Source organism: Eptesicus fuscus, chromosome 10 (assembly GCF_027574615.1).
Source record: "Eptesicus fuscus isolate TK198812 chromosome 10, DD_ASM_mEF_20220401, whole genome shotgun sequence".
Taxonomy (NCBI): Eukaryota; Metazoa; Chordata; class Mammalia; order Chiroptera; family Vespertilionidae; genus Eptesicus; species Eptesicus fuscus.
In genome coordinates, this window is record NC_072482.1 from 25,096,191 (window position 1) to 25,117,210 (window position 21,020).

Sequence of the window (21,020 nt, forward strand, 5' to 3'; positions counted from 1 at the left end):
TGAATAGGGAGTTAGCTGTCTGGGGTGGTTAGTAGAGGGACAGAAAAATATCCACACTGCAGGACCAGATTCTGTGACCATGTGACATAGGCTGGGAAATCATAATTTCACATCCTTCTGGCCACGGTGGTTAGTCTAGGACGGCTTGGCCCAAACTGAGCTGGAAGACAGAAAACCTGCCTCTATTCTGTGAGACCTTGCCATTCCTGTTTTCTGTCGCTTTTCCTTAGATTCTGTGAGCTACTCCAGCCTGGACTCCTTTTAATAATTGCTGGTTTCCCCTTTGGATAGTTAAAGTTTTGTGTCTGTTCTTTGACCCCTAAGAGTTCTGCCTAATACAGGTGGGCAGAGACGGATCATGCGAATTCGTTCAGATCTTTCTATTATAAGATCTGAGCTGGTGTTAGTCTGTGGTAAGGGTTGATAAGGATAGCCCTGTGTTCCTGTTTTTATTTTAGGTCTCTAAGGCAGAGTAGGAGATGGGGGGAGGGGGGAGGTATATCTACATTTTGAAAACTCTTAGTTTATAGGAAAATTGAGTGTCTATAGATGTCCACACATTATTACCAGTGGCTAGAGAATTATTCATTCATTTGCTTATTCTATAGATATTTAACGAGTGCTTATCCTGTGCAGGATATTATCTTTACATGCAAAGGTTAATTACTTCATTTGTCAGTCACCTATTGAGTGAAAACTCTATGCTGTGTTTTGTGGGGGCAGAGATGGACAAGCCCTGGCCTCTGCCCTAAAGGAGCTTGCTGTCTAGGAGGAGAGCAACAAGCAGATAGGTGTGTGCAAAGCAGAAGTGTGTACTGAGAGACACCAAGGAGGGAGTCTTCAGCTGTAAGGTTAAGGCATGGGACAGATCGAGGTTTCCTGGAAGGCCCTTAAGGAATGGAAAAGATGAATAGGTGTTTGCCAGAGAGACGCATGAGGTGTGTAAAAGGAGAACTGGACTCCAAAGAGCAGGGTGTTGGAACTGCTGGGCCAATGGGAAGAGCTGCTTTGCAGAATGGCTGGAGCATCTAGCCTAAGGGGAGGAAGGCTTGGGTGAGGGCTGGGACTGAATGAAGATGAGGCAAGGGGAGGTAGAACAGGCTAAGGGTTGAGACTCCATCTTGAAGGCAGTGAGGATTCACTGACAAGATTTAAGTGTAAGGGAACAGCAGAGCAGGTTTGTATTTAGCAGGGTCCCTGGCATGACAGGAGTGTAGGCGGGAGGTATATAAGACCATGGAGAGAGACATCTGAGGCCTCATGTTCTTAGACACAGGTTTCTCCTTAGGGAAAGAAGAGGATCAAGAGACCTTACCTGGTCAGAGGCAGTAGATTCAGCCTCCAGAGGGCCCTGGGCACAGCAGACACATTCCTGATATGTCTCATATACACGCCGTGTTCAACTCCCCTAACAGTTTATTGTCTTCCTAACTCAACTGCCATAGTTTATATTAAATGACAAACCTAGAAATCAGAAATGAGATGTTGGAAAACAGTTTGATAACCAGTATTGACCAGTATTTATTGTGAAAAAACTTGGTCTCGTGAGATGATGTCTGGGAGAAATGGATCAAAATTGAGTAGACACACAACAAATATTTCTGTGGTTGGTTATTTTATAAAAGTTACTGGAGCCATAATCTTGTGTCCCCTCAGAGTATACATTTGTGTGTTTTTTTTAGTGTGAAGCATAAAGGTTTTTATTCATATTCCTTAAAAAAGCACTTCAGAAAAATGTGTGTGCTAAGTACAAATCCATTTAATGTTTATTTATAATGGCTTTTATTTAGCCCCTGAATTTTGCATTAGAAAAGCAATTTTAAAAATCACTAGTCCAGTTCTAACAATTCCCCTAGAAAATTACAACAAAGAAATGTCTTCTAATAAGCTTGTTTAATATTAACTTTTAATTGGAACAAGCACTCAACTTGGTTTTGAATCAGTGTCTTCAAGTCCACCCTCTTCTACAAAATATTCATGTAGTAAAGACAGACAAGAAGGTGGAAAGTAGTGTAAAGGCATATATCTAACATGTGTCTCAAGGTGTTTGTATGTGTGTTTGTATATATGAATGTATCCATATTATTTTGTAAAGAATTGTCTACTTTTGAGTAAAAAATGTAGCAATGTCTATCATGTTTGGAGCTGAGTATAATTGATCAATAAAATTTGGAAGCTTAAAGTCATTATTTTTATGGTACTACAAACACTATATTTAGAAATAATGAGAAGTAAACACATTCACTGACTTGTGGAGGAGACATTTTAGTAAAAACCACATAGTAATAGTTTGATTTTACTTTTTAAGAAGCAGATTGGATCCATTGGGAATTGACATAATTTGAGAATTCAGTAAATGTATTCTTAGAGTAATTACTTCCAAGGGTAAGCTTGTGAATTCTGAACAAAGCTTAGTCAAGATATTTGAATTAACAGAACTAATAGTAATGGTGATGGTGCTAGTTGAGTACTGGCTAGTACTAGCAACAGCCAGTAGCTCTTAGCACAGAGCCCGTTGTTTTTGCACAATACATATTTGCTGAATAAATAAGAAAAGGCATATTACGTGTATGTTGCATTTATTATTCTTAGTTCTTACAGTAGGCATGTAAAATAGGAATGAGTCCCCTCATTTTATGGATGAGGAATTTGAGGCACTAAAGGAATTAACTCCTTATTTCAAGGTCATATTGCTAGGAAGGATTTGGATTTGGATCCAGGCATGTCTGACTTCAAGCTCAGGGTGGCATCATTCATTACTGTGTCTTTCTGCCTGATTTCTCACTTCCTCTTCCAGTCTTATATTAAAATCCCAGTAAGTAACTCTGGCTACAGTGAGATGATACACAATATTGATTTTTGTGTTGTAGGTGGTTGGAAAGGAGAAGTTCACTGGAACAGACAGTCACAAATGGTGTGGTGTTTGCTGGTGGTGTTGGTTGGAATCCCAGTATGTAGGTCAGATTTCCCAGGATTACTGCCTCAGCAGCATTTCCTGAGCAACACCTCACCCCCATCATCTGCAATCTAATGTGAACCAGGAACACGCTCCTGGGAAAACTGTAGAGTTTACACAGGGCAGTTTTAAAGCTGTGCTGGTTTAACAGTGGAAACGGGAGGATTAACAGTACAACAGGAGAAAGAAGGTTTAGCGGTCACTCAGAATTTCACTGAAAAATATGTGATTCTGAGAATGTTTTTTTTTTTTTAATATTGAGAAGAATTTTAATTGATCCATCGCAAAGACATTGAACAAGCAAATAATGTTAATAAAAATTTTAAAATAAAATATTTAAGACAAAACAGCAGTGCAGAAAATAAGATGTTTGCATAATTATGCACATTTTAACACTTCCACGTTCTTTTTGGAACTCAAGCCTTTAAATTTTGAAACCATGTTAACTTATAGGCAAATAAAAGAATGTAATGAACATGTTCTACATAAAGTTATAACCTGGAAAACTACTTCCCTAGAGTATTATTGCCAGATAGCAATTAAATGTTTATTAGAATCAACAATCTGAATAATTCTTTGCTTTTCAAAGTATCCAAGAATTATACTAGAAAACTGTGATTTTTAGAGAGATTAAGACATTTGGGTGTATCTACATAATGTCATGTTCTCTGGCCCATCAACCTAGATATATTTATTCACTAACCTTGGTTCTGATACTATACATTTTGTTAGATGTCTCAGAAGAAGTAAGATGTATTTTAGATTTGCAAAAATTTTAAAATGTGATAATATGAATCATCTAATCCTAATTGGGCATCCATTTTGTTGATGCTTTCAATTAATAGTAATAAGTACACTAAAGATAAGTAGCACAATTAACATATTCATACACCAAAAATTAAATGATAGTAGTGCAATTACTAAGTTTAATTTTAAGTAAATCTGGTTAGAATTTCTTTTGAGTAAAGATTTTTAAAAAGATTAAAACATTAAGCTATATAATTCTTTTCTACACGAATATCTTATTCTTTATCATCTTACCCTATTATAAATTAGAAATTTAGAACACCTTCTGAATATATTCAACTGAGCTGCTATCTATAAGGTGAGAATTCTGTGTACAGAATTCAGGAATTACCTTTAAAAATTGGGCATCGAAATTATTTGTCTTTAAATTTTCCTGTTTGCTTCTGAGTAAGCATGAAATAATCCTGGTTCAAAAGTGCTTAATAAAATGTAAATGGTCACATTTCTGTGGAAAACATGTCAGTGTTCCTATGTAAGGGGCAAGTAATTTCCAGTTATATCTGCAAAGTTTCATAATTAAGGATTCAGAGTGTTAATCAGTATTACATCATCCAAATATTTTTCCCTTCTTTGAATCTCCAGATAATTTTCAACAAATCTACCCATTACTTTTCATAAAGAATTAAACAACCAGCTGGTGTGTGTGTGTGCATTTCAGTGTTTTTATTTTGACATTTGCTAAGTAGTTATTATATGATAAGAAACTGTCTTAACTCACCCTAACAGTAACTATTCTATAGTTGGAATTGGCTTTAACTATTAAAATTGTATACAAGCAAATTAGCGGTGTTGCAGTACTTGGCTGTGAATAACTTGCCATTTGGTGTTGGGTCAGAAAATGCTATTTCATTAGTGCTGAGAAAACAGCCAATCATGAAGTGATTCCTGAGCGTATCTACCAGTTGTCTTGCAATGCACTTTCTTCTGTTAAACCTGAACACCCAGATTCTACTTATTCCACAGACTGCAGGTACTGGTACATTTGAACACCGCCAAGCCCTGCGACATTCTTTAGACCTTGGAGGTTCTGGACTAGTTGGTTCAGACAGGACATGGAAGGCCTGTTGGATGGGCTCTGCAATTAAACACCCAACTAACTACTCTCTTTTCATCAGATATAAAGAGAAATGTTTTGGTTTTTGTTTGGACATCTGGGAACAACTTGCTGAAAGCCCAATTTATTATCAACGAGTTCTTGCACTTCTACCTTTTTTGATAGCATAACTTGGATCATGTGGAAGAACCAACACGGTTTTCCCATCCCCAAACTCTGCTACTACACGTTCTTTATTTTTTAAAATATATATTTTATTGATTTCAGAGAGGAAGGAAGAGGGAGGGAGGGAGAGAGAAACATCAGAGATAAGAGAGAATCATTGATCAGCCTTCTGCACACCTCCCACTGGGGGTCGAGCCCACAACCCGGGCATGTGCCCTGGCTGGGAATCGAACCATGACCTCCTGGTTCATAGGTTCGATGCTCAACCACTGAGCCATGCCAGCTGGGGCACGTTCTTTTTTCCAGCCTGTGTATTTGACTCCCTCCAGAAATCTGTGGTGACGCTGAACATGCTGCAGTTCGTCTTCAGGGTTGGAAGCAGTACAGATCATGCCACAAGACTTACACACAGTGGCTCCAAAAGGTTTCTGACGTGCGTCAATGATGAGCTGTTTTTTTGTTTATTTACATCTCTGGCATTAATACTTTCCTGTGCATTGGTCTGTTTCAAAAAGTTAGTAGGTGTGATGGATGCCACAGAAGACTGTTCTCCAACTAGAGATCTTTTTGTATTGACTGAAGACGCGCTGAAGATGGGGTAGACAGTGGACTCAGAAGAAACTGCCTTTCACTGTCAGAATCTTCTGAAGAAAAACACGTATTTTCTTCAGGTTTATGCTCCCTTGAAGAAACTACTCCAGCTGATGAATCCTTTATTATTAATTTCTCTTCATTTTTACTTCTCATACCCAGCAGCTCAATGTTCAGTTCCTTTTCTAGCACCAAGTACTTTAGCACTTGACTTGTCTCAAAACTTTGTCTTTCATTGACAGTCTCTACTCAGAATCTTTAATCACTTCTGATTTATTCTCTTGAGTGAGTCCCAGAAATGGCTTATTTTCCAGAGACAGTTTTCCAAGAGAGGATTTTTTTCCTAACAAAAAATGCTGCTCCACCCTGGAGTGTTACTTGTGGTTTGACTTTTTGGCTTAGAACTCGAGGAGCATTTAAATTATTTTCAGCTGAATACTTATTCTCTTTCTCTATAGTTGGTTTGCAGGTCACTCGATTTTGCTTGGAATTTTTAGAATTCTTTGATACAGGCTTGCTGCACTTATAACTTGATTGACACTTAGCAGTTAAACTCTTCTGTGTTTTTTCCTTCATCGTCTTGGAGCAGATTGGTTTTTCCTGCATTTTTTTCTGTCACATGGGAAAAAAAGGTACTTCATTATTAGTTTTTAGATAAATGGGTCTATTCACTGTTATCATCTTTCTCTCTAATGGACTGAGGTAACACTTATTTTTGTTATAAAAGGATACAGTAGACACACAAGATTTAAAAGGTGGACCTTGATTTGCAGATGCTAATCTTTCTTTTTTAGTTGTTTTGAGCAGACTTGAAATGACCTTGTTGAGAGCAATGCACATTTTCTTTTCATCATTACTTTGGCAAATATATTTTTTATTAGGTGATGAAAATATATTTTCAGTAAAGTCCCAAATTAATTTCTTTGATGGAATGTCAGATAATAGGTTGTCACAGTTCAAAGATTTCTACTTCCTTTTCCTTGGAGTAAAAGCTGACATCTTGATTGAACCCCTGCACCTCAGAGCCCGAGAGCTCTCCTCAGCCAAGCCAGTTGCTCTGCCCCTGAGAATGTTTTTGTATTTGTTGAGCAAGTTACACCTGTTGCTCCTCCAGAGGGAGGAGTCCCACTCTGTGGAGCACAGCGTAGGGCCGTGGTCGGCAAACCGCGGCTTGCGAGCCATATGCGGCTCTTTGGCCCCTTGAGTGTGGCTCTTCCACAAAATACCACGGTCTGAGCGAGTCTATTTTGAAGAAGTGGCATTAGAAGAAGTTTAAGTTTAAAAAATTTGGCTCTCAAAAGAAATTTTAATCGTTGTACTGTTGATATTTGGCTCTGTTGACTAATGAGTTTGCCGACCACTGGCGTAGGGCATGACAATGCCTCACACCACTGTGTGGATTGTAGGAGTCCAAGTCACCAAGAAAGGCATGACTCACACAAACACTAGATGAAACAGCGTTTTCCTCACAGAGAAATGGCAGAACAAGGTCAACTTCACTCGAGAACATGGGTTCCCTATGGGCAGATGATGCCACAGGGGGATGGTCTGCAAGCACCCACTGTGCTGCAGGTGAAGGACCTCATTCCCTCCCTGCCCAGAACAGAGAGAGCAGTGGGCTTGGCCACGTGCCACATGACACAGAGGCTCAAGCAGAACAACAAAGGTCAAACCCAGAACATGTAAAGATATTCCCAAAACAAAGAGATAGGACCAGTACAGGTTGTAAGAGCGCTTTACTTCTTTGTAAGAAAATCTGGGCCCCAACCCACTTCTAATGCCGCACATGACTGCCTCTCCCAGTACTTATGCTGTACCAGAAATATCTCAGGTTAGGAGTTGTGTGAAGGAGTTCGGCTCTATTTTAGGAAGTATTTTTAATTGTTGGTATTAGTCTCACAATTGGAGTACATGTTTGTTTGTATTTTTAAGTGTGCCTGTGGTACTTAAAAAGTGTTAGATTACTTATACTTAGTGTTGTCAATGAATCCTTACAGGATTTTCTCATATTTTACCAGCTTTCTAAGCTGTAGCACAGGGATCTCATTCCTTTGCTAAATGATCTGGGATTGTATGAAGATAGTTAATGGGGACTGTTGGCTCTTTTTTCCAAAGCTAACCATGGAGAGGAAAGAGGAAAGCATGGACCAGAGGAAACAACCCAAGTAACTGAAGAACCCAAGGCGTGACTGAGGCTATTGAAAGTTGGTGTATGTGTGTGGGTAGTCTAGCCTATGGCATGGGGTTGCCTGAGGAATCAGATCATACATTAGTTTAAGTTTCTTTTCTTTTAAGTTTTGTGTTGACCTGATTTCCTCCAGTTGCCTTGAAATGATAATTGCTGCCCCTCTGTTACAGAAATTGATGTCAATAGGGTGCAGTTAGGGCGGTGTGACAGCCCTGCTGGGGTGTGAGCTGAGAACAGGCACATGTTAACCAGCAGACCAGGCTCATTCCTCCCAGGGCTCGCAGATCATACTTCACAGAGATGCCTTCCCCCACTGCTGCCGCTTTAAGAGATTAAAGGCTAAAAGGAGTTGCCAGGTGGCACACAGCAAAAGAAGTGGTCAAGAGTGGTTATTTGGCACCCGTGGCTCATCCCCTCCATCTTTCTCAAATATATCAGGGAGGGATAATAGTAGGACTTGGGTTTTGGCCATTTTTTCACACACGTTTCCAGATCTGTTAGCTCATATCCTTTGGTGAATATGACCACCTATGCCAAAATAATTGGATGCATGAAGAGTACAATCACTATTGAAAGCAGAGTTGTGAGAACAGAGGGATCAGTAATTTAAAATAAACATAATTATATACTATACTAGGGGCCCAGTGCACGAAATTCGTGCACTGGGGGTGGGAGGTCCCTCAGCCCATCCTGCCCCCTCTCACATACTGGGAGCCCTCAGGGGATGTCCTACTGACGGGGAGCGGGCCTAAGCCGCAGTCTGGCCTCCCTTTGTGGGAGGCAGCCGGGCTGATCAGGGGAAGGCACCAGCCCCATCACCCCACTGCTCCAGCCACTGCCTGTCACCACAGCCACCAAGGTGTTTTCATCAACACGGACTCCAGTCCCTTCACCGAGAAAAAATGACAACTTTCTTTAGGCATTTTCAAGATGTGTCTTTCATAGGATATGCATTTCTTTCTTTCTTTTTTTTTTTTTATCCTCACCTGAGGATATGTTTCCATTGACTTTTAGAGAATGTGGAAGAGAAAGGGAAAGACAGAGAGAAACATCAAAGTGAGAGGAACACTTTGATTGGTTGCCTCCTGCATGAGCCCTGATCTGGGCCCCGGCCAGGAGGAGCCTGCAACCTAGGTACATGCCCTTGATCAGAATCGAACCCAGACCCTGCTGTCAGCAGGCCGAGGCATTATCCACTGAGTCAAACCGGCTAGGGCAGGATATGATATTTCTTAGCCTTCCAGCAGCGGACCTTCGTTTTTTTCTCCAGAAGTGTGGTGGAAAAACCCTAGATCACCTTTTTGGATTCTTATTACCCAAGTTACTAAGAATATTACCAGTGGCATACAGGAAGCTTAGCCAATGTGCAGTCAGAAAAGGTGTTTCCTCTATAGTTCACACCAATCGCGGGCTGGGCCCTGCCCAGGCCTAAAGCCTCTGGCTGAAGCTTTAGGCCTGGGCAGGGGCCCTCCAGCGCCCTCTGATCGCGGGCTCCGCCCCTGCCCAGGCCAAAAGCCTCTAGGGCAGGAGCGGAGTCCCACCTCCCTGCGATCGATCACAGGGGGTCCACTTTCGGCCTTGTGCAGGAGCGGAGCCCCAGCTCCCTGCGATTGATTGCAGGGGTCCGCTCCTGCACCAGGCCTTACCTCACAGTGACCTGGGTGACAGGATGTTCCTGGGACACAGGCACTGGGCGCCTATGTATGCAAATTAACCGCCATCTTTTTTTGTGTTAATTTGCATAGTCACTCTGATTGGCTATGGGCGTAGTGAAGGTATGGTCAATTTACATGTTTGTCTATTATTAGGTAAGATTCTGTGATAAAGGTAGGATAGTAGTAGTATTAAGAAGGAACAAGAAGTGAAAAAGAACAAAACGGAAATATTAGATAGACAAATGTAGCTGAAGTAAAGAACTGAATAAATAAGATAAATAGGATGGATACAAGAGAAAAATAAATTAATGAACTTGAAGATCATGTTGTAGAATTCTGAAGGCGGAGGAAAAGCAGAGATAAAAAATATCAAGAAGGCTAAGAGAGATGATGAAGAGAGATATTAGTGCTGACATTAGAATAGTAGGATTCCCAGAAAGGAGAAAAGAAATTGGAGGAGAGAAAAATATTGAAAGAAATAATGATGATAAATTACTTAAAATTAAGAAAGAACAAAGACTACAGATCAAATGGGCTAATAGAATACCAGGGAAGAAAGATATGGAAACCTACATCTTGGTAGGCTAGTGAAATTTAAGAATATCATATGTAACACCTTAATCAATAAATAAATTACAAAAAAAAAGAATATCATAGCCAAAGAAATCTAAAAAGTTTTGGAACACAAGCATAGATTATCCACAAATGAACATAAATCAGACTAAGTTATCTTTTCAGCCTGGAGGTTCTCAGTTATTCTACATATTCTTAAGGTTAGGGAAATCGTCTATATAATATGTAATTCAAACCTTATAAAATAAATTTATTAAATCACATTGCATTTACTAAAGTATTTCTCTATAGAATAAGGAACATGCTTGCTTTTATAAAGTTCCTGCTTGAAAAAAATTTAGGGTGGCTGATCACAATATATAATTTTATGATTTTATATAAATAATTGGGGAAAGTTGTTATCATTTTTATTAAAGGGATACATCTTTCCTTATTTTCTTTATTTTTATTTTTTTAGTTGTTCTTGATCTCATATTGGGGTATATATTTTTTAGAGATGTGTTTTTGTAGCCATAGATGTAAAATGGATAATTTTCTACTTCTAGTAATTATATATGATTTTTAGTTGCTCTTCTTCATGCTCCTGGATTTTCAATTATTTAAATAGCATGATATCACTGCTTATGTACCAGAAAAGAAGCCATATTCATCTTTTGTTCAGAAATTCTCTGTCCAGTAAAAATATAATGTGACACATGTAATTTAAAAATGTCTATATCCACATTTAAAGTGTTTTATAAGGATGAAATTAATTTTACTGTATTTTATTTACCCAATATACACTAAATATTATCAGGCTAACATGTAATCAGTATACATAATTTTAAATGAGATATTTTACATTCCTTTCTGCATACAAAGCCTATGAAATTTAGTGTGTATTTTCCAGCACATCTCCATTTGGACTAGCCAAGTTCCAAGAACTCAGTATCACAAGCGGCTAGTAGCCAACACACTGTGAGTGCATCCCTAAAGCAAATGATGGTTCAGTGTTCTGAGAAGTGTTGGGTGGCTAAAGAGTTTCTTGTAAGAAGGGATCTTCTTGAATTAAGGGATCTTAAGACTGAATGGTCCTGTAGCAACTGATACTTCTATCCATTAGTTGTAGCTAATCATGAAAAGAGTGTAAAACATTATTTGATTGCTATCGTTTTCAGTGTAGAACTAATGTTAAACACATAAATCTACAGAATGTGCCGAGATTGGCTGATTTATAGTTTTATTTCTTCAGTTCATATAGTTCTTCCTGGATTTTTAAAAGGCATAACCTGGACAAAACTGAATTTCTGATCTTTCCTTCCAGATCAGCTTCTGCTCTTATTTAGTGAGTGGCATCTCTGTTCTTTCCCACCACAGGGCCAAAAATTCTTTCTTTGACTGCCAGCTAGCACGGTGAAAAGTCACAGGCTGCTGTTGCAAATGTCCAGTTCTCTTAAGTCCTTAGTTGCCCATGCTTTTGCTGTGATGTATCTTTAATGAAAGAAGTCTGCTGAGTACTTCTAAGTAATGTTAATGTCACTTTTAAAAAATAACTCAGTAGAGATTTAGGCCAAGCCTATGTGTTTTTCAGTACTTGACTTTAAAATTCTGTCAGCTGTCTGATAGTTCATATGCCAACACTGTTGAAGCATCTTGGTAGGACTGATTTTAGTTCCTGCTGGCATTCATTTACATCTGATTGAAGGGAGCAAACTGAGGGGCGAGTATAAGGCAGACAGAAGGGCCGAGCAGGAAAAGCCAAGCTTTGCATTTGGTGTACTGTGCTTTGCCCAGGGCATCCTGTGGTCATGTGAGCAAACTTCAACTAAGATACAAATCTCTCCCTCTCCCCAGTTTTATAACTGTTGATGATTCTTTAGTTGCAACAAAATTTTTATTTAAAGATTGGCTGCTTCAAAGTAGTACTGATTTGGGCCTTTCTGTGTGTAGTGAGATCTTTTGGAACTAACATTGCCTAGCTAGCAGAAAAGGGTTTTTGTTCCTTTTTCCTAAAATATGTAATAAAATATGGAGATGTCAGATATAAAGGATGGCTATTGCTCAGACTTGTCCTTTGCTTGTCTGGTTATCCATCAAACACTATCAACTCGATTGTGCCAGAAAGGAAGAAATAATGTCATTAGAAAGCAATCAGTCAAATGTGTACCAAGGTCTTTTAAAAGGCTCAACTAGCCCTAACCGGTTTGGCTCAGTGGGTAGAGCATCAGCCTGCGGACTCAAGGGTCCCAGGTTCTATTCCGGTCAAGGGCATGTACCTTGGTTGTGGGCACATCCCCAGTAGGTAGGAGGCAGCTGATTGATGTTTCTCTCTCATTGATGTTTCTAACTCTCCCTCTCCCTTCCTCTCTATAAAAAATCAAATATATTTTAAAATAAAATAAAAGGCTCAACTAACTGTTCTAATATCAAAGGATGTTTTACAAATATGATATGCTAAAATGGTTACTCTTAGGAACTGTTTTGGACAGGCTTGCTTTACCGCACACCCCTCCCCCTCCCCTTTTTAGAAATATATGTTTTTATTGATTTCAGAGAGAGGAAGGAAGAGGGAGAGAGAGAGAAACATAATGATGAGAATCACTGATCGGCTGCCTCCTGCAGGCCCCACACTGGGCATGGAGCCTGCAACCCTGGCATGTGCCGTAACTGGGAATTGAACAGTGATCTCCTGGTTCGTAGGTCAATGCTCAACCACACCAGCCGGCCCTCTCTTGATTTCATACCTTAGTACTTTCAGCCAGATGGGCTAGGTGCACTTAGTATGTCACAGTGGTGCAGCTTGCAGGAAAGTGTCAGCTAGGGTCCATTCCCTCACTAAAATGGCAGCTCCTAATTTCAGGCAGTCAAAACAATAGGCAGTTGTTATCATAATAATAATCATAGCCACATTATTTTCTAAAAATCTTTCCAGCTAAGCAAGGAAGGATTCTTTCAGACCACTATCTCTTCTTTACCATAGAATTTAGTTATTGTTTACATTACAGGCATGTCAAACTCGGGGCCGGCAGGCCGCATGTTTGACATGCTTGGCAACTTTAAAAATAATAGAAAAGGCCTGAAAGGATGTAAGGAATAAGAAAAGTATCTACTTTTCTCAGGAAAATAGATCTCTGCATGCGATTTTAACTTATAAGGTCATCTAAATGAACAATGAACAGATTTATTCCTTTATGTTAATAAATTTAGAAACTTGGGTCTGTGTTCTTAAGGGGATTGTATGTTATTTGAAATTTCCATGAGTTTATTATGATTGCCAGGGGGTGGGGGTGAGGAGAGGTAGAGGAAGGTTTAGGGAGGATAAATGGTGATGGAAGGAGATGACTTGGAGTGGTGAACACACAATGCAGTACACAGATGATGTGCTATGGAATAGTGCACCTGAAACCTGTATAATTTTGTTCACCAGTGTCACCCCAATAAATTCAATAAAAAGAAGAGAAACAGCCATAAGTTTAGAAATGAGGAGACAGCAGGGAACTACTTGTGCTAATTCCTAATTTGGGAGGAATAAAGGCAAGAAAGGAAAGAAGAGGCTTTGTGGGAACCCTGCTGTGTTTGTTGAAATATTTAAAAATACATTAATTTTATTTTTCTTCATATTTCTTTAGTTGTCTTACATGAGTTTTGTCTCTAAATTTATGATTAAGTGAAACCTTTTGGAAAATGCATCTAATCTGATGTTAGAATGTGCAATGAAAAGTCCAGGGTTGTGTTTGAATGTTCCTATCACAGCAAAGACATTTTACTTCTCTGTTTCCTTTTCATAATGAACGGTTTTTAATGAATGGTTGAGTTTTATGTCCTAGTAATGGAAATTATTTATTTTTGTCTGTTCTGATTTGTTTTAAATACATTCAGATGTTTTATAATTAATCACAGGGCTCTAGTTTGAGCAGGCAGAACATGCTTCTCTGTGTGTAATTGAAAGCTGGTCAAATATTTTAGGAAGCTTCTTTTAGAAGCTTAAATATAAAAATTCTTTAGTGGAGGAGCAAAATTATATAATAGTCTATAAAGGAAAACTGTAGGACTACTTCATGAACAGAGAAGATTGCTTAAATTTCAACTAAATTGAATTGAACCTAAAAATAGTATAATGTCTGATTATTTCAGGTTAGAGAAATAGACTGTGAGATGTGGAGGCACATCGAGCCATTTTACACTTAACTAAAAGCATTCCCTACACCTACAAAGGGTCTCTGCCAAGGAAGAAATCAAGGTGCTCGGAGACAGCAGGGAAAATTAAGTCACAGAGGCAAGGAAAGGCACGAAGCAAATGAATACTTTCTGCAGCATCTGTTAGCATAACCATTAGAGGTATGTTGTTAGCCATCTGGGGCCACCTTCCTTGAATTATAAATCTGGATCAGTGGTTTGAAGTTCAGTGGCTGCATTTCCCTGTGGAGGGAAATGGAAGTCTCTATATGTCCTTGTTGATCAGTTGTTTCTGATCGCCAAGGGCCCTCTGGTTCTGCAAGGGCATCCCCAAGGACAGCTTGTTTTGTCACACAACAGATCACTGTCACAGGCGCTTTAGTAAAAATCCTATTCACCCCTTCACTCCCATTGCTCTACACTTCCAAGTGTTCATAAAAGTCCCAATCAAGGGAAAAAGAGTTCTTGTAAAAAAAATGAAAGTGTGAACTTACCCACACAGATCTTTTGTGTCTCTTCACTTTGGTAATTAAATATAATTGTGGGTCCTTGGATGCGAATTTCAGCTTACTTAATAAACAGATTTTAAGTGTGTAAGTGTAGTGTAGAATAGATTATATTGAATTTAGTTTCCAACATTGGAAGTGGTACACCAGTTAGTAATATTTAGAAAGGAGATAAGATCGCCAGTGTAATGAGAGGTTTATGTCTGACATTTATAATAGGAAATAGACTCAGCAGGAAGTTGAAGACTTTTGGATTATACTACTTAAAGAAGATAAATAACATCCACTACGAAAGCCACTAGTCTGTCTGGGCAGTCTTTTAAACATTTACTGGAAGCCTATAGATACAGTTGGCAACTCCAGTGCACATAGTAGAATTTATGTGCATATTTAGGAAGCTTTATGAGAAACTTCCACATAATAAGATTTTGTTCAAGATTCATGCTTACAACAAACAGTGAAAGAACAGTTGGGTTCTGGAAAACCCAGATAAGAGTATTTCTTACATTAAATAGGAAATTGACAAATGTAAATTTAGGTAAATATGATACAGGTGTTTTGGAAGACAAAAATGATAAGTGAAAATAAGATAATAATGAATAAGGAACGTTAGAACTTCAGTTATTGCCTCACAAATTGATTGAGTGAAACATCCAGGAGGGTAAATGAGTTTTAGAGTCTTCGCACATGAAGATTATGACTGAAACAAATGGCAGTTGCATTCTTTCTATAATTGTGAGGGTCGCAGGACATAGCCCATGAAATCTGGCAAGACTCAGAACCATCTCAACCAGCTCCCCAACCCCCAATGTATATAGAGACTTCAGGGAAGCTGTAAGGAGTAAAGATGTGCTAACATGTTTTCTAAAGCTATCATATGGCCAAAATATATAGGACTAGGTGTACTAGGGTATATATAAAGTACCTCTCTACTAATATAAGGGTAATATGCTAATTAGACTGGAAGACCTTCCAGACAAAGCCATGGTGGCAGGGTGGCAGGGCCAAGGTAGAGGCATTTAGGGGTGATCAGGCCAGGAAGGGAGGGCAGTTGGGGGTAATCAGGCCAGCTGGGGAGGGGCAGTTGGGGGTGAGCAGGCCAGCAGGGGGGGTGCAGTTGGGGGTGACCAGGCCAGCAAGGGGGGGCAGTTGGGGGTGATCATGCTGGTGGTGGGGGGCAATTGGGGGTGATCAGGCCAGCAGGGGGGGTGTAGTTGGGGGTGAGACGGCTGGTGGGGGGGTAATTGGAAGTAAGCAGGCCGGCAGGAAGAGTGGTTAGGGGCAATAAGTCAGGCAGGCAGGTGAGCAGTTAGGAGCCAGCGGTCCTGGATTGAAAGAGGGATGTCCGGCTGGGCTGAGGGACACCCCCCCTCCATGTAAGAATTTCATGCACTGGGCCACTAATCTAGGACAATAATGGCAATGGTGAAATAATTAAACATTTTGTTAGTAAGACCAAGAAGAACATGTTGTAGAATGAAATGCACATTTTGGATACATTTTAAACATAAATTCCTGAGGCTAAAAGAACTAGGTGCTTAGGGCATAAAAGGTTACCTATTCACTCTATGTGGGTGTCCAGATACATTTGGCTGATTGAACAGTTTGCGAAGCCCTGGGGTGCCTCAGAGATAATATCACTTTTATAGATATTGTGAGGATTAGTCTATATAGAACTCCCAGTAGAATACCCTGCATGTAGTAAAAAGATGAGGAATGCCAGCTGTGTTGCTGCTGCTCTTATTCCTACTCCACAAGAGCAATCCTTTAAGAGGACAAACAAATCATTGACGGTTTAATCTCTTGGGTGCCAACATGAAAGACAAAACATATTGCATTTTGCTTGCCAGATCTTTGCTTTGCTTATGGGAAGTCTAATTGTAAAATTACTTGCTGTAGTGGCATAAGAATTTTGAACCAAAATTAGCAGGCATTCTAGAGGTAAAATGATTTTATAGGTGTTTCACTCTAAGGGAGAAAATTCAGCGATCTATGTATTTATCACTGCACATCTCTTAGTATCTTCTTTCTTGCTCAAGCAATTGTTTTACATTTCTAAATGATACAGAGCATCAGTAAGGCGCTAAGGTTAGCCTTTGAATAACAAGCTTCTTTTCACACCATAGGTTTCATGATCAAAAATCAGCACTGGGATGTCTGCTTGCACTATTCCCAGGCTTACTCTCCCAGTTCTTCATATCATCCAGCCCCCTGAACTGGAAATATCTTGTTAACTCGGTACTGTTTAATATTCCTTGGAAATTAAACTACTTGGGCATGTTTAGAGCTCAAATGGAATCTATGCGTTTTGCTCGACAAGGTCGTTGGTTGGGTTTTAGAGCTACATATTAAAAACTGTGTTTGTGGCCAGCTGATAGAGAAATATCCATGTACTGGAGCATTGTGTGGATGAAACCACCACTGTCGTGAAGATCAGTGAGATAATGTGTGTAAGAGCCCTGTGAACACTGGGCAATGCTTTGGGCGTCTGAGCATGAGCCTGTTAGGATTAGTGGCCAACTGCGTCCCAGCCAGCCACCGGAGAACATGAAACCGGGAAGCAACTTTGATTTCAGGAGCAAGATGGAAGATAATGTGGAGCCTCACAGTTTGGGATTTGTAATTGGGATCCGTTGCTCTTATAAGAAAATGTAGTTCAAAAGACACAGGATTTTCCGTTGTTAAAATCAATGAAATTAAAAGAGCAGCTGCTTGTAAAAGTTAATTTTACTTGACATCTGTCCTGGTCCCAGTAATAAAAGTGATAGTTCTGTGGAGCAACCTGTTCTCTCTGTAGCTGTATCTTTTTTTACTGTGTGGTCTCTGTTTAAATTGTTGCCTTTTGATTTCACAAATTATTTTCTGGACCTATAAATTGTGTGTCTTTTAGAATATATGCATAAATATAATCTGTGCATCTTCAATTCAGTAGAAAAGGGTTGGTATTGTAGATTTTGAGTTGGTATCTTGGTGATTTATAAGGTGCAGCAGGAGCCATCTCAACCTTTTTTTCCACTCCTATTTAGAAAAGTTTATTGAATGTTATTTCTGCATCATACTTATTGAAAGAAAAAACAATTTTCCCTGAAGGCATCCTGTCATTTCTTATGATCTATATACCCTAATGTGTTTTTTGTATTAACAGGTTAAGCCTGGCTAGTGTGGCTCAGTGGTTGAGTGTGGACCCAGGAACCAAGAGGGCAGGGTTCGATTCCTGGTTGGGGCACATGTCTGGGTAGCGGGTTCAATCCCCCTTGCGGGGCATATGGAAGGTGGCCGATTGATTATTCTCTTCTCTCTCTCTCTCTCTCTCTTTCTTTCTTCCTTCCTTCCTTCCTTCCTTCCTTCCTTCCTTCCTTCCTTCCTTCCTTCCTTCCTCCCTCCCTCCCTCCCTCCCTCCCTCCCTCCCTCTCTCTCTCTCTCTCTCTCTCTCTCTCTCTCTCTTTCTTTCTTTCTTTCTTTCTTTCTTTCTTTTACAAAAGAATGTATTAATATTTATTGAGGGGTTCCTCTATCCCCGACATTATTTTTATTATTTTTTATTTTTATTTTTTTAAAATTACTTTATTGATTAAGGTATCACATATTTGTCCCCATCCCTCCCATTCCCATCCCAAACCCCTCCCCACACATGCCCCCACCCCCCTGTTGTCCGTGACCACTGGTTAGGCTCATATGCATGCACATGATTATTCTCTTTCATCGATGTTTCTGTCCCTCTCTCCTTCTCCCTACCTCTCTCTGAAATCAATAGAAACAGTAAAAAAAAAAAAAAAAAATACAGTTAAATATGAAATTAGTAAATGAAGGATTTGAAAGGAGGAGAATGTAAAGACATTTTGAAAAGCATTCGCTATTTGTTTTTCATTAAAAAAGACACCTGTTGGAAACTCGTGTCCACACAAAAACCTGCACTTGGATGTTTATAACAGCTTTATTTATAATTGCCCAAACTTGTTAGCATCAGAGATGTCCTTCGGTGGTGAATGGATAAATAAACTGTGGTACCTTCAGATGATGGAATGCTAAAAAGAAATGAGCTTTCAAACCATGAAAAGACATGGAAGAACCATAAATGCATAGTGCCAAGTTAAAGAAGCCAATCTGAAAGTGTACATACTGTATCATTCCAACTCTGTGACCTTTTAGAAAAGGCAAAAGATCAGTGGTGGCCAGGAATTGGGGGGGGGGGGGGTGAGGGGATGGAAGGAGTGAATGGGTAGAGGAGTTTTAGGACAGTGAAACTATTCTGTACAATACTATAATGGTGGATACATGTCATTATAAATTTGTCCAAACCCATAGGATGTACAACACCAAGAGTGAACCCTAATGTAAACTATGGGCTTTGGGTGATAATGACGTGTCAGTGTAGGTTCATCAATTATAATAAACTAGAGGCCTGGTGCATGAAATTCATGCACGGGTGGGGGGGTGTCCCTCAGCCCAGCCTGTACCCTCTCCAATCTGGGACCCCTCGAGGGATGTTTAACTGCCCCTTTAGGCCCGATCCCACCAGGATCGGGCCTAAACGGGCAGTCAGACATCCCTCTCACAATCCAGTACTGCTGGCTCCCAACCACTCACTTGCCTGCCTGCCTGATTGCCCCTAACCGCTTCTGCCTGCCAGCCTGATCACCCCCTAACCACTCCCCTGCCAGCCTGATCGACACCTAAGTGCCCTCCCCTGCTGGCCCGATTGCCCCTAACTGCCCTCCTGTGCCGGCCTGGTCACCCCTAACTGCCCTCTCCTGCCGACCTGGTCACCCTCAACTGCCCTTCCCTGCAGGCCTGGGCCCCCCCCCCCCCAACTGTCTTCCACTGCAGGCCTGGTCATCCCAACTGCCCTCCCCTGCCGGCCATCTTGTGCGGCCATCTTGTGTCCACATGTGGGCAGCCATCTTTGACCACATGGGGGCGACCATCTTGTGTGTTGGAGTGATGGTCAATTTGCATATTACTCTTTTATTAGATAGGATGTACCACTTTCACAGAGGATGTCAATAATGGAGGAGGCTGTGCATGTATATGGCAGAGGGTATATGGGAAATCTCTGTATCTTCCTCGCAATTGTGCTGTGAACCTAAAACAGCTCTAAAAAGTCAATCTATTAGAAATAAAAAACCAAACCTGAACAAAACCCACCTAAATTTGGTCTGTCATTTGTAAGTGTACCTAAGTGGCACTGCCCTGCTCTCACTGGGAGAGAGCACGTCTTGTGTCTTGAGGAGATCAAGATTGTGTGAAAAGAAAGGTCTGACTTGTGCTGATTACCCACCTTGGATGGCCTTTAAGGTACAACTCTGGTGTTAGTGCATATTGTAATTTCTCTTGAGTTTTGTAAGGAAACTGAAGTGACTGGTAGAGGGTAAAAATACTAGAGAACAGAATTGAACAATATTTTCCAAGTGAGCATTGTTCTCCTGTCATTTTTATGTATTTTAATTTAGCCCGTGTTGGGTGAGTAGTACGGAGAGAAGGGATTTATTCTTTTAAAATGAAGCCATCCTCTAGTTCTTCATTTTCAACTGATCGAGTCACGTTTGTTTTCCAAATGTTGACTCTTTAAGAACCATTTACTGTATTTACTTATGTAGTTACCTCCTTGTGTATTCCTGTTTCCTCACTTCATACCCATCATGTGAAGAAGAAAACCATGAAAAAAATTTCTTTCCCTATGGGCCCCTTGAAAAACATTCTGCTTCAAAATAGCAGCGGGTTGGCAGCACAGTCTCCTTTAGGATTTTAAGAGCATCAGTCAGCTTCATAGCTGGAGGCAGAATGCTTTCCTCAGGGAACATCCCCCCCCACCCCCCAAAGTGAAATTCATTCATTCCAGGTGTGCAACAATAGTTAAATTAAAGGAGCTATTGGTTGTATTCTCTCTCTCTCTCTCTCTTTCTCATAAACTTGTAGTTGCTTAAAATCAGTGTTATAAAACTTTTTAGTCTGTTGGCTAAATTCTTTATTTCTTTTTATGATCTCACTAGAGGCCAAGGGACCCCACTGGAGCACGATTGGGGCCAGGGAGGGACTGTGGGAGGGCTCTAGGGCGTGTCTGGCCCATCTAGCCCAGTCCCGATCAGCCGGACCCCAGCAGCAAGCTAACCTGGTGGGAGTGTCTGCCCCCTGGTGGTCAGTGTGCATCATAGTGACTGGTCGAATGGTCAGAGGGACAATTAGCATATTAGGCTTTTATATATATAGACTAGAGGCCTGATGCACAAAATTTGTGCAAGGGGCTCAGCTCTTGCAGCTGTGACAGCTTGCCTTGGCCCTCACAGTCCCAGCTTCATCCGGAAGGTCGTCCAGAAGGTCGTTCAGCTGTCAGGTCTAATTAGCATATTACGCTTTTATTATTATAGATTCC

General features: G+C 40.3%; 1 protein-coding gene and 1 pseudogene across 1 annotated transcript in view; one reads left to right on the plus strand and one right to left on the minus strand.

The window, feature by feature from the left end:
- Positions 1-21,020, plus strand: part of PRIM2 (DNA primase subunit 2) — a 291,718-nt gene that overhangs the window by 139,885 nt on the left and 130,813 nt on the right. The window lies entirely within an intron of this gene.
- LOC129150598 (N-acetyltransferase ESCO2-like) lies at positions 4,516-6,572 on the minus strand (annotated as a pseudogene).